This window comes from Triticum dicoccoides, chromosome 2B, assembly GCF_002162155.2.
Source record: "Triticum dicoccoides isolate Atlit2015 ecotype Zavitan chromosome 2B, WEW_v2.0, whole genome shotgun sequence".
NCBI classification, from domain to species: Eukaryota; Viridiplantae; Streptophyta; class Magnoliopsida; order Poales; family Poaceae; genus Triticum; species Triticum dicoccoides.
In genome coordinates, this window is record NC_041383.1 from 145,246,200 (window position 1) to 145,256,149 (window position 9,950).

Below are 9,950 nucleotides of genomic sequence, written 5' to 3' on the forward strand. Positions count from 1 at the left end.
TGATATCTCATGGTCATGATCTAGTAGATACATACATCTCGTCATTGTCTTTCTTCCACACTCCATGTCTGAGCTACCACGCGACATTCGACTTCCTTCTCCCACCATGCATGCTTTTATCTTCTATTTCTCCTACCTTTACCTTACACGACAGTACCAAGTTTCTTGTCCAACTATCATAATCTTCTCCGGTAGGGCACCCCCTTAGATTATTACTGACTTGTACATGTTGCAAATAAGATCAACGAAAATGGATACTAAATTTCTGATGAGAAATGAGAATTCAGGGCAATATCATCCCAAGACAATAATAATTCCAAGACAATCTTTTTATACCTTCTGTCAACATTGGGACACACATTCCACACAATAAGCATGCAATGATGTTGATACTTGATTAATTGTCATTATATGTCTACAGTAAAGATAACTTTACTCAAAACCGCCTATCTTAGCCAAATCAACAAATCTCTCTCATTAATGCAATTTTCTTTAGAAAACAAATAATAGATTCTTGCCTATCTTAGCCAAATCAACGGATCTCTTTCATTAATGCAATTTGCTTTAGCAAACAAATAATAGATTCTTTCCTACCTTAGCCAAATCAACGGATCTCTCCCATTAATGCAATTTGCTTTAGCAAACAAATAATAGATTCTTTCCTACCTTAGCCAAATCAATGGATCTCTCCCCGGTTCGCTGGGCGCGTTTCGGTGGGTGGGCGTGGGGGTGGGGGTAATTTGATGGAAATAAACCGGTTGAAAATAAACGGATCCTGTCTCACTCTTCACTTTCTTTACAATAAACTTCAGAATAGCAATCTTGGCGAGTGATCTCGACGGGGTTCAATCGGCGTGGCGCACCGCTGATTCTTCCAGGAGTGGGTGCTGAGAGGAAGGATCCCAAACCTCCATTGTCAATCGGCCAGAGCTGCATCGTCCTTTGGATCAGAGCGTGGACGGGATCAAGACGGTAGGGTTTGAGGAATTTGTAGGACATGAGGGTTTATGGTTGGCAGCACGAGAACTCACCCATATCTTGGCAGACGGCAGGCCCGAGGTGCGGTCGTGTTCATGCTTCGGGAGCTGCCACATGCTGTCCTCGCCGCCATCAGCGACACCACCGCCATCGCCTGTTGCCACCACTTCAGCGCCACGAGCGTGGGACCGAGGGACGAAGGGAAGGGAAGGAAGTGAATTGACGTACCTATGTTTGGTATATATCACACGAGGAATCAAAACTGGATGCACGTGAAAGCATAGAGATGGGAGAGGAGGACAGAGGAAGGGAAGGGCAAGAGGAACCTGAGGATGTGCGATGAAGGAGCGATGCCAAAACATCACAAAGGGGGACCCGTAGCTCGTCACGTAGCGCGGCCGCCTCATTGCCGGCTGCCACCCCGCGCTACCGCCTCCGTGCGCAGGTTCCGTTCGTGGAGCCCGAGGTGCGGTCGTGTTCATGCTTCGGGAGCTGCCACATGCTGTCCTCGCCTCCATCAGCGACACCACCGCCATCGCCTGTTGCCACCACTTCAGCGCCACGAGCGTGGGACCGAGGGACGAAGGGAAGGGAAGGAAGTGAATTGACGTACCTATGTTTGGTATATATCACACGAGGAATCAAAACTGGATGCACGTGAAAGCATAGAGATGGGAGAGGAGGACAGAGGAAGGGAAGGGCAAGAGGAACCTGAGGATGTGCGATGAAGGAGCGATGCCAAAACATCACAAAGGGGGACCCGTAGCTCGTCACGTAGCGCGGCCGCCTCATTGCCGGCTGCCACCCCGCGCTACCGCCTCCGTGCGCAGGTTCCGTTCGTGGAGCGTGAGGAGCGCATGACCTGCCTTCACCGCGGCCTGGTCCTCCCCACTATCGTGAAGCTCGCCCGCATCGCCGCCCCAATTGCTCAGGATGACGGATGAAGATCCTGCAACAGCGACGTGGGTGAGGGATGCAGCCGACGATGGAGGGATGATTTTCGTGGCTAAACCCTCCCTATCAAAATAACTACTTAAAAAAGGCAAAGATCGATGCATTAGGAAAATTAGGATTTGGAATTGATTGTCATAAAACAAAATTTTATTAATTGATAACGTGCTATTGGTACATGCCCGTTTATAACGTGTCTAGTTAGGAAACTTTGGAAAAGTTAGGAAAGTTTTTATTGTGAGGGTAAAAAAATCAATGTGAGGAGATATGGTGGTGGGATATGAGACGAAAATAAACCGGACGAAAATAAACCAGACGAAATATAACCAGACGAAAATAAACCGTGGACGCAATCCTACCAACTGCTCCATTAGGAGTAGAGATTGCACCTTAATTACACGTTCATTAGGAAGCAAATCATTTCACTTTATATCACGTAATTAAAAAGACACATTAGACAAGAAACACGTGCCGCACTCCTCTCATCACCGTACCTCCTCCTCCAAAACTGTCTCCCCCCAAGTTAAAAAAAACTTCAACACCGTATCCCCAAGGTCCCATCGCTGTCGATCAGCCTGCGCTTGCGTGGTTCTCTCCCGTCGAATGCCGCACCCAACTCGACCTTCCGTGGAAGAATACTAAAGCTATAGAATGCAATAACACCCCTGGAAAGTTTTAATATATACTTTTTCATTGAAAATTTGCATGTGTTAGTGTCTCTTTTTTTGCTAGGGTTAGTGACTCATCTCCGTATAGGAAATTTCCTCCAACACAACAAATTAAATCATTATATCATGTGGCAGAGAAAATAATTCATTCATTATTAGTAGTACATCACTAGACTCTTATTATTTATTTATTTTGAATATTTAGGATGAAAATATTATTTTTTCCGTAAGAAATACGTGCATTGCACGTGCACGCTAACTAGTAGTAATAAAGAAAGTTGGGTTTCTGTCGTCCGTCATCGCGACAATTTTGCAAAAAAGTCCCTGGTTTTAGATAATAGAACCCGCAGTCCTTTCTTTAGTGAATCTGGGAAAACGCTTCTGTTTTACAAAAAAGACCCTACGTTTGTTCGATATTCAGTCCGCGGTCCCTGATTCATCTTATCCAAAACTCCTCCCTTTCCAGCGACGGCGGAGCACGAGCACGTGAGGGGCGGCGCCTTCCTCCCTTTCCAGTGACGGCAGCGACGGCGGAGCACAAGCAGGTGAGGGGCGGCGCCTTCGTCGGACGGCTAGCCACGGCGGAGGAGAAGGCGGACGCCATGGGTGCGGCTACAAACGAGGCGGAGGAGAAGGCGGACGCCGTGGGCTTGCTGCACGGCTACAGCCGAGGCGGCGGAGAAGGCGGACGTTGTGGGCGTTCATGGAGGATGGTACGCCGGCGCCGGCCGCCAGTCCTTTCTGGCCTCCTCCGTGGTATCCTTCTCAACCTCCGCTGCTCCTATCGTTATTTGGATGGAAAATTGGAGGCCGGCCATGTCCTTCTCCAACACAAATTGATGTAGTGCCCGACCCGGATTTGATTGGCTGATATAAGAAGCAAGGGTCCTCGGCCGGAATCTCCATTAGGTTTTGCCCTTCGACCATAATCTCCATCATCCCGTCGAAATTGCAATTTTTGAACAAACATCCAATGTCGCCGCTAGAGGAAGAAGCCCCGAGTTCGCCGGAGGAACAAGCGCCGAGTTCGCCAAAGGAACAAGAACGCCCGTCGAGTCATGTGGTGGCTACACGAGAGGTATGTATCCCCTCGAAGCTACGCCACAGCGCGGTAGAGCCTGAAGTTCGTCAAAACTTGACCTGACCGTCACTGACGCCACCTTGCTGCCGCTGTTGCTAGAGATGAGCTGAATAGCAAGCTTTGGTTGCCTCTTTGCTTCCACTTCACTGCTCTTCGACTATCTGTAATTGTAAAACACCTAATACGATTCTTCAGCACTTGATATTGGTGGTCATGGTCTTCTTCTCTTACTGTTGCGAGACTTGGTTTTAGTTAGTAATCTTGAGATCAAGTGTACTCGTGGATTGCTTAGATGGAGGACCACTGTTGGTTTTGTACTTAGATGCAATTGTGAATCATGTACGGTTCAATTCAGATTCATGTGGTATTTTTCCTAAATTTGTGCCTGCCTGAACATTATTACTATTAAACTATGAATAATGATTTTTGCAACTGTAGGAGAATTTCTTTGCCGCATCACAGGGAAAACAATTTGAAACAGAGAACTGCACATTATGACTATCAAAAAAATTAGTGGACATGAAAGCAGTGTAAATACTTGCACCGAACTGTATGATTTCTTGAGCCAAGTGTCGAGTCTGATATGGCATCTTTATGCTTTCAGAGAAGCGCATCTCTGAAATTCACAGTTTTGAACCAAAAGAGACACATCTAGAAAATGATTACATGAGTGGTTCCAGTGTCATGTACGTCAACATGGTAAGCATGTCTTCTTTTCTGATTCTAAGTTAGTTGTAAAAGTATTCCATGCTACTATTTGTTGACCAGAATTGGCTACCAGGTTGGAGATTTGGGATTGGATGCTGCGCCAAGAGCGAGGGACCAAGGTGCTGAACTAACAGCAGGGGGAGGGTGATTCTTCAGGTATCAACATAGCTGTTGACTAGAGAATTTAGTTAACCGTTTGCTTTACTTGAAGCTCCAAATTGTAGTTATTTTATTCGTTCACTAATTTGGTATAATCCTAATCTAGGAGGATTATGATTGTATGATATGAGATCCTAACATTTAGCAATAATAAAAGTCTGACACTGAATGGTTCTTTTCGGAAGTACAGTTGTAAGATCTATGATTCTATCTTCGACCTTTAACTGGACAGTACTAGTTGGACATATAATTGATTATTTATGCACAACAAGATATTCTGTTTGTTTTAGTTTTTCAATCAGATTCATCTAGCCCTTTGTTGACTTTCTAATTGTTCCACGCTCTACCTCTGAAACTCAGAAATCAGAGAAAGGTCATTCACATATCCCTATCTCTGACGAAAATTTGCTAGCGAGGAAGAGGACCAGAATGTTTTTTCTATTGTTGGGGATATACATAATACATATAGATAAATTTAGACCATTTATAACAGAGATTTCTTGCCAAAAATATTAAATCTGTCCAGCAGTGGGCACTGTCAAGGTAATAACAGGAATTTGCTGAACCTAATTGAAAGAAAGAGGGATGGTAATCCGATTGAGAACATTCTCTAACTAAAATAGACTTACGAACAATCAACAATATCAAATTGTTTGATTAAAATACTGATTTAAGAATTTGGCGAATCTATAATTCTCTACATAATCACTTGGTGCATTATTAGACCACTTGGGGACAATATCATCAATTTCTTGCATACTGCAATAATGCAAGTTTAAAAAGCCAGTTTCTTATGTTTCTTATTATCTCTGTGTTCAGCTAACTGCCAAGAATCATATAAGGATGCATCTAATGAGGTAGATTTTGTTTATGCATTTTTTAAGTGTAGGGATGCTGTATCTGATTAACAAAACATTGTTCAACCTTCTATGAGTCCACCTAGGGAGCTGCACAAATTTGGAACAACTTCCAGAACAGGCATCCAAGCATTTTGGTCTGCTACCAGTAAGCTGCCAGAGCAAGATAGCTGGGAGTCTGGGATGTCGAGTCGTCGAGCCGGCCAATGCCAAGTTCGCCGGCGGAAGGAGAACATCTGTCAAGCCGTCCGTCGCCTGAGGCGGCTATGTTGGAAATATGCCCTAGAGGCAATAATAAAAGCATTATTATTATATTTCCTTGTTCATGATAATTGTCTTTATTCATGCTATAATTGTGTTATCCGGAAATCGTAATACATGTGTGAATAACAGACACCAACATGTCCCTAGTGAGCCTCTAGTTGACTAGCTCGTTGATCAACAGATAGTCATGGTTTCCTGACTATGGACACTGGATGTCATTGATAACGAGATCACATCATTGGGAGAATGATGTGATGGACAAGACCCAATCCTAAACATAGTACAAGATCATATAGTTCGTTTGCTAGAGTTTTCCAATGTCGAAGTATCTTTTCCTTAGACCATGAGATCGTGTAACTCCCGGATACCGTAGGAGTGCTTTGGGTATGCCAAACGTCACAACGTAACTGGGTGACTATAAAGGTAGACTACGGGTATCTCCGAAAGTGTCTGTTGGGTGACATGGATCAAGACTGGGATTTGTCACTCCGTATGACGGAGAGGTATCACTGGGCCCACTCGGTAATGCATCATCATAATGAGCTCAGAGTGACCAAGTGTCTGGTCACGGGATCATGCATTACGGTACGAGTAAAGTGACTTGCCGGTAACGAGATTGAACGAGGTATTGGGATACCGACGATCGAATCTCGGGCAAGTAACATATCGATAGACAAAGGGAATTGCGTACGGGATTGATTAAATCCTCGACATCGTGGTTCATCCGATGAGATCATCGTGGAGCATGTGGGAGCCAACATGGGTATCCAGATCCCGCTGTTGGTTATTGACCGGAGAGTCGTCTCGGTCATGTCTGCTTGTCTCCCGAACCCGTAGGGTCTACACACTTAAGGTTTGGTGACGCTAGGGTTATGAAGATATGTATATGCAGAGACCCGAATGTTGTTCGGAGTCCCGGATGAGATCCCGGACGTCACGAGGAGTTCCAGAATGGTCCAGAGGTAAAGAATTATATATAGGAAGTGTTATTTCGGGCATCGGGACAAGTTTCGGGGTTATCGGTATTGTATCGGGACCACCGGAAGGGTCCCGGGGGTCCACCGGGTGGGGCCACCTGTCCCGGGGGGCCACATGGGCTGTAGGGGGTGCACCTTGGCCTAGATGGGCCAAGGGCACCAGCCCCTATAGGCCCATGCGCCTAGGGTTTCCACCATGGAAGAGTCCATGTGGTGGAAGGCACCCCTAGGTGCCTTGGGGGGGAGGGAAACCTCCCCTTGGCCGCCGCCCCCCCTAGTAGATCTCATCTACTAGGGCCGGTGCCCCCCTGGCACCCCTATATATAGTGGGGGGGAGAGGAGGGATTTCACACCAGCCCCTGGCGCCTCCATCTCCCCCCGTTACGTCTCTCCCTCGTAGTGTCGGTGAAGCCCTGCTGCTGTGACGCCCTGCATCCACCACCACGCCGTCGTGCTGCTGGATCTTCATCAACCTCTCCTCCCCCCTTGCTGGATCAAGAAGGAGGAGACGTCTCCCGTCCCGTACGTGTGTTGAACGCGGAGGTGCCGTCCGTTCGGCGCTGGTCATCGGTGATTTGGATCACGTCGAGTACGACTACATCATCACCGTTCTTTTGAACGCTTCCGTGCGCGATCTACAAAGGTATGTAGATGCATCTAATCACTCGTTGCTAGATGAACTCCTAGATGATCTTGGTGAAACGAGTAGGAAATTTTTTGTTTTCAACAACGTTCCCCAACAGTGGCATCATGAGCTAGGTCTATGCGTAGTTCTTCTTGCGCGAGTAGAACACAATTTGTTGTGGGCGTAGATTTGTCAACTTTCTTGCCGTTACTAGTCCTTTCTTGCTTCAGCGGTATTGTGGGATGAAGCGGCCCGGACCAACCTTACGAGACCGGTTCCACCGACTAACATGCACTAGTTGCATAAGGTGGCTGGCGGGTGTCTGTCTCTCCCACTTTAGTTGGAGCGGAATCGATGAACAGGGTCCTTATGAAGGGTAAATAGAAGTTGACAAATCACGTTGTGGCTTTAACGTAGGTAAGAAAACGTTCTTGCTAGAACCCTAATTCAGCCACGTAAAACTTGCAACAACAATTAGAGGACGTCTAACTTGTTTTTGCAGCAAGTGGTATGTGATATGATATGGCCAAAGTTGTGATGAATGATGAATGATCTATATGTGATGTATGAGATGTTCATGCTATTGTAATAGGATTCACGACTTGCATGTCGATGAGTATGACAACCGGCAGGAGCCATAGGAGTTGTCTTTATTCTTTTATATGACCTGCGTGTCATCAAGAAACGCCATGTAAATTACTTTACTTTATCGCTAAACGCGTTAGCCATAGTAGTAGAAGTAATAGTTGGCGAGCAACTTCATGGAGACACGATGATGGAGATCATGATGATGGAGATCATGGTGTCAAGCCGGTGACAAGATGATCATGGAGCCCCAAGATGGAGATCAAAGGAGCTATGTGATATTGGCCATATCATGTCACGTTTATTATTTGATTGCATGTGATGTTTATCATGTTTTGCATCTTGTTTACTTAGAACGACGGTAGTAAATAAGATGATCCCTCACAATAATTTCAAGAAGTGTTCCCCCTAACTGTGCACCGTTGCGACAGTTCGCTGTTTCAAAACACCACGTGATGATGGGGTGTTTTATTCAGACGTTCACATACAACGGGTGTAAGACAGATTTACACATGCAAACACTTAGGTTGACTTGACGAGCCTAGCATGTACAGACATGGCCTCGGAACACAAAAGACCGAAAGGTCGAGCATGAGTCGTATAGAAGATACGATCAACATGAAGATGTTCACCGATGTTGACTAGTCCGTCTCACGTGATGATCGGACACGGTCTAGTTTAACTCGGATCATGTAATACTTAGATGACTAGAGGGATGTCTAATCTAAGTGGGAGTTCACTAATAATTTGATTAGTTGAACTTAATTATCACGAACTTAGTCTAAATATTTTACAATATGTCTTGTAGATCAAATGGCCAACGTAGTCCTCAACTTCAACACGTTCCTAGAGAAAACTAAGCTGAAAGACGATGGCAGCAACTATACGGACTGGGTCCGGAACCTGAGGATCATCCTCATAGCTGCCAAGAAAGATTATGTCCTACAAGCACCGCTTGGTGACGCGCCCGTTCTCCCTGCAGAACAAGATGTTATGAACGCTTGGGAGGCACGTTCCGATGACTACTCCCTCGTTCAGTGCGGCATGCTTTACAGCCTAGAGCCGGGGCTCCAAAAGCGTTTTGAGAGACATGGAGCATATGAGATGTTCGAAGAGCTGAAAATGGTTTTCCAAGCTCATGCCCGGGTCGAGAGATATGAAGTCTCCGACAAATTCTTCAGCTGTAAGATGGAGGAAAACAGTTCTGTCAGTGAGCACATACTCAATATGTCTGGGTTGCATAACCGCTTGACTCAGCTGGGAGTTAATCTCCCGGATGATGCGGTCATTGACAGAATCCTCCAGTCGCTTCCACCAAGCTACAAGAGCTTTGTGATGAACTTCAATATGCAGGGGATGGAAAAGACCATTCCTGAAGTATTTGCTATGCTGAAATCAGCAGAGGTAGAAGTCAGGAAGGAACATCAAGTGTTGATGGTCAATAAAACCACTAAGTTCAAGAAAGGCAAGGGTAAAAAGAACTTCAAGAAGGACGGCAAGGAGGTTGCCGCGCCCGGCAAGCAAGCTGCCGGGAAGAAGCCAAAGAATGGACCCAAGCCCGAGACTGAGTGCTTTTATTGCAAGGGAAGCGGTCACTGGAAGCGGAACTGCCCTAAGTACTTGGCGGATAAGAAGGCCGGCAAAACAAAAGGTATATGTGATATACATGTAATTGATGTGTACCTTACTAGTGCCCGTAGTAGCTCCTGGGTATTTGATACCGGTGCAGTTGCTCACATTTGTAACTCAAAGCAGGGGCTGCGGAATAAGCGGAAACTGGCAAAGGACGAGGTGACGATGCGCGTCGGGAATGGTTCCAAGGTCAATGTGATCGCCGTAGGCATGCTACCTCTGCATCTCCCTTCGGGATTAGTTTTAAACCTTAATAATTGTTATTTAGTGCCAGCTTTGAGCATGAACATTGTATCGGGATCTCGTTTAATTCGAGATGGCTACTCTTTTAAATCTGAGAATAATGGTTGTTCCATTTTTATGAGAGATATGTTTTATGGTCATGCTCCTATGGTAAATGGTTTATTCTTTATGAATCTCGAACGTGATGCTACACATGTTCATAATGTGAGTACCAAAAGAAGT

General features: G+C 45.7%; 1 long non-coding RNA gene across 1 annotated transcript; it reads right to left on the reverse strand.

The window, feature by feature from the left end:
- Positions 1 to 581: 581 nt before the first annotated feature.
- On the reverse strand, positions 582 to 1,433 carry LOC119362664. The gene is made up of 3 exons (XR_005173577.1): positions 1,305 to 1,433; positions 1,032 to 1,206; positions 582 to 930 (listed from the first exon to the last, which is right to left on the reverse strand). It is a non-coding gene; the product is annotated as an uncharacterized LOC119362664 (long non-coding RNA).
- Positions 1,434 to 9,950: the final 8,517 nt, after the last annotated feature.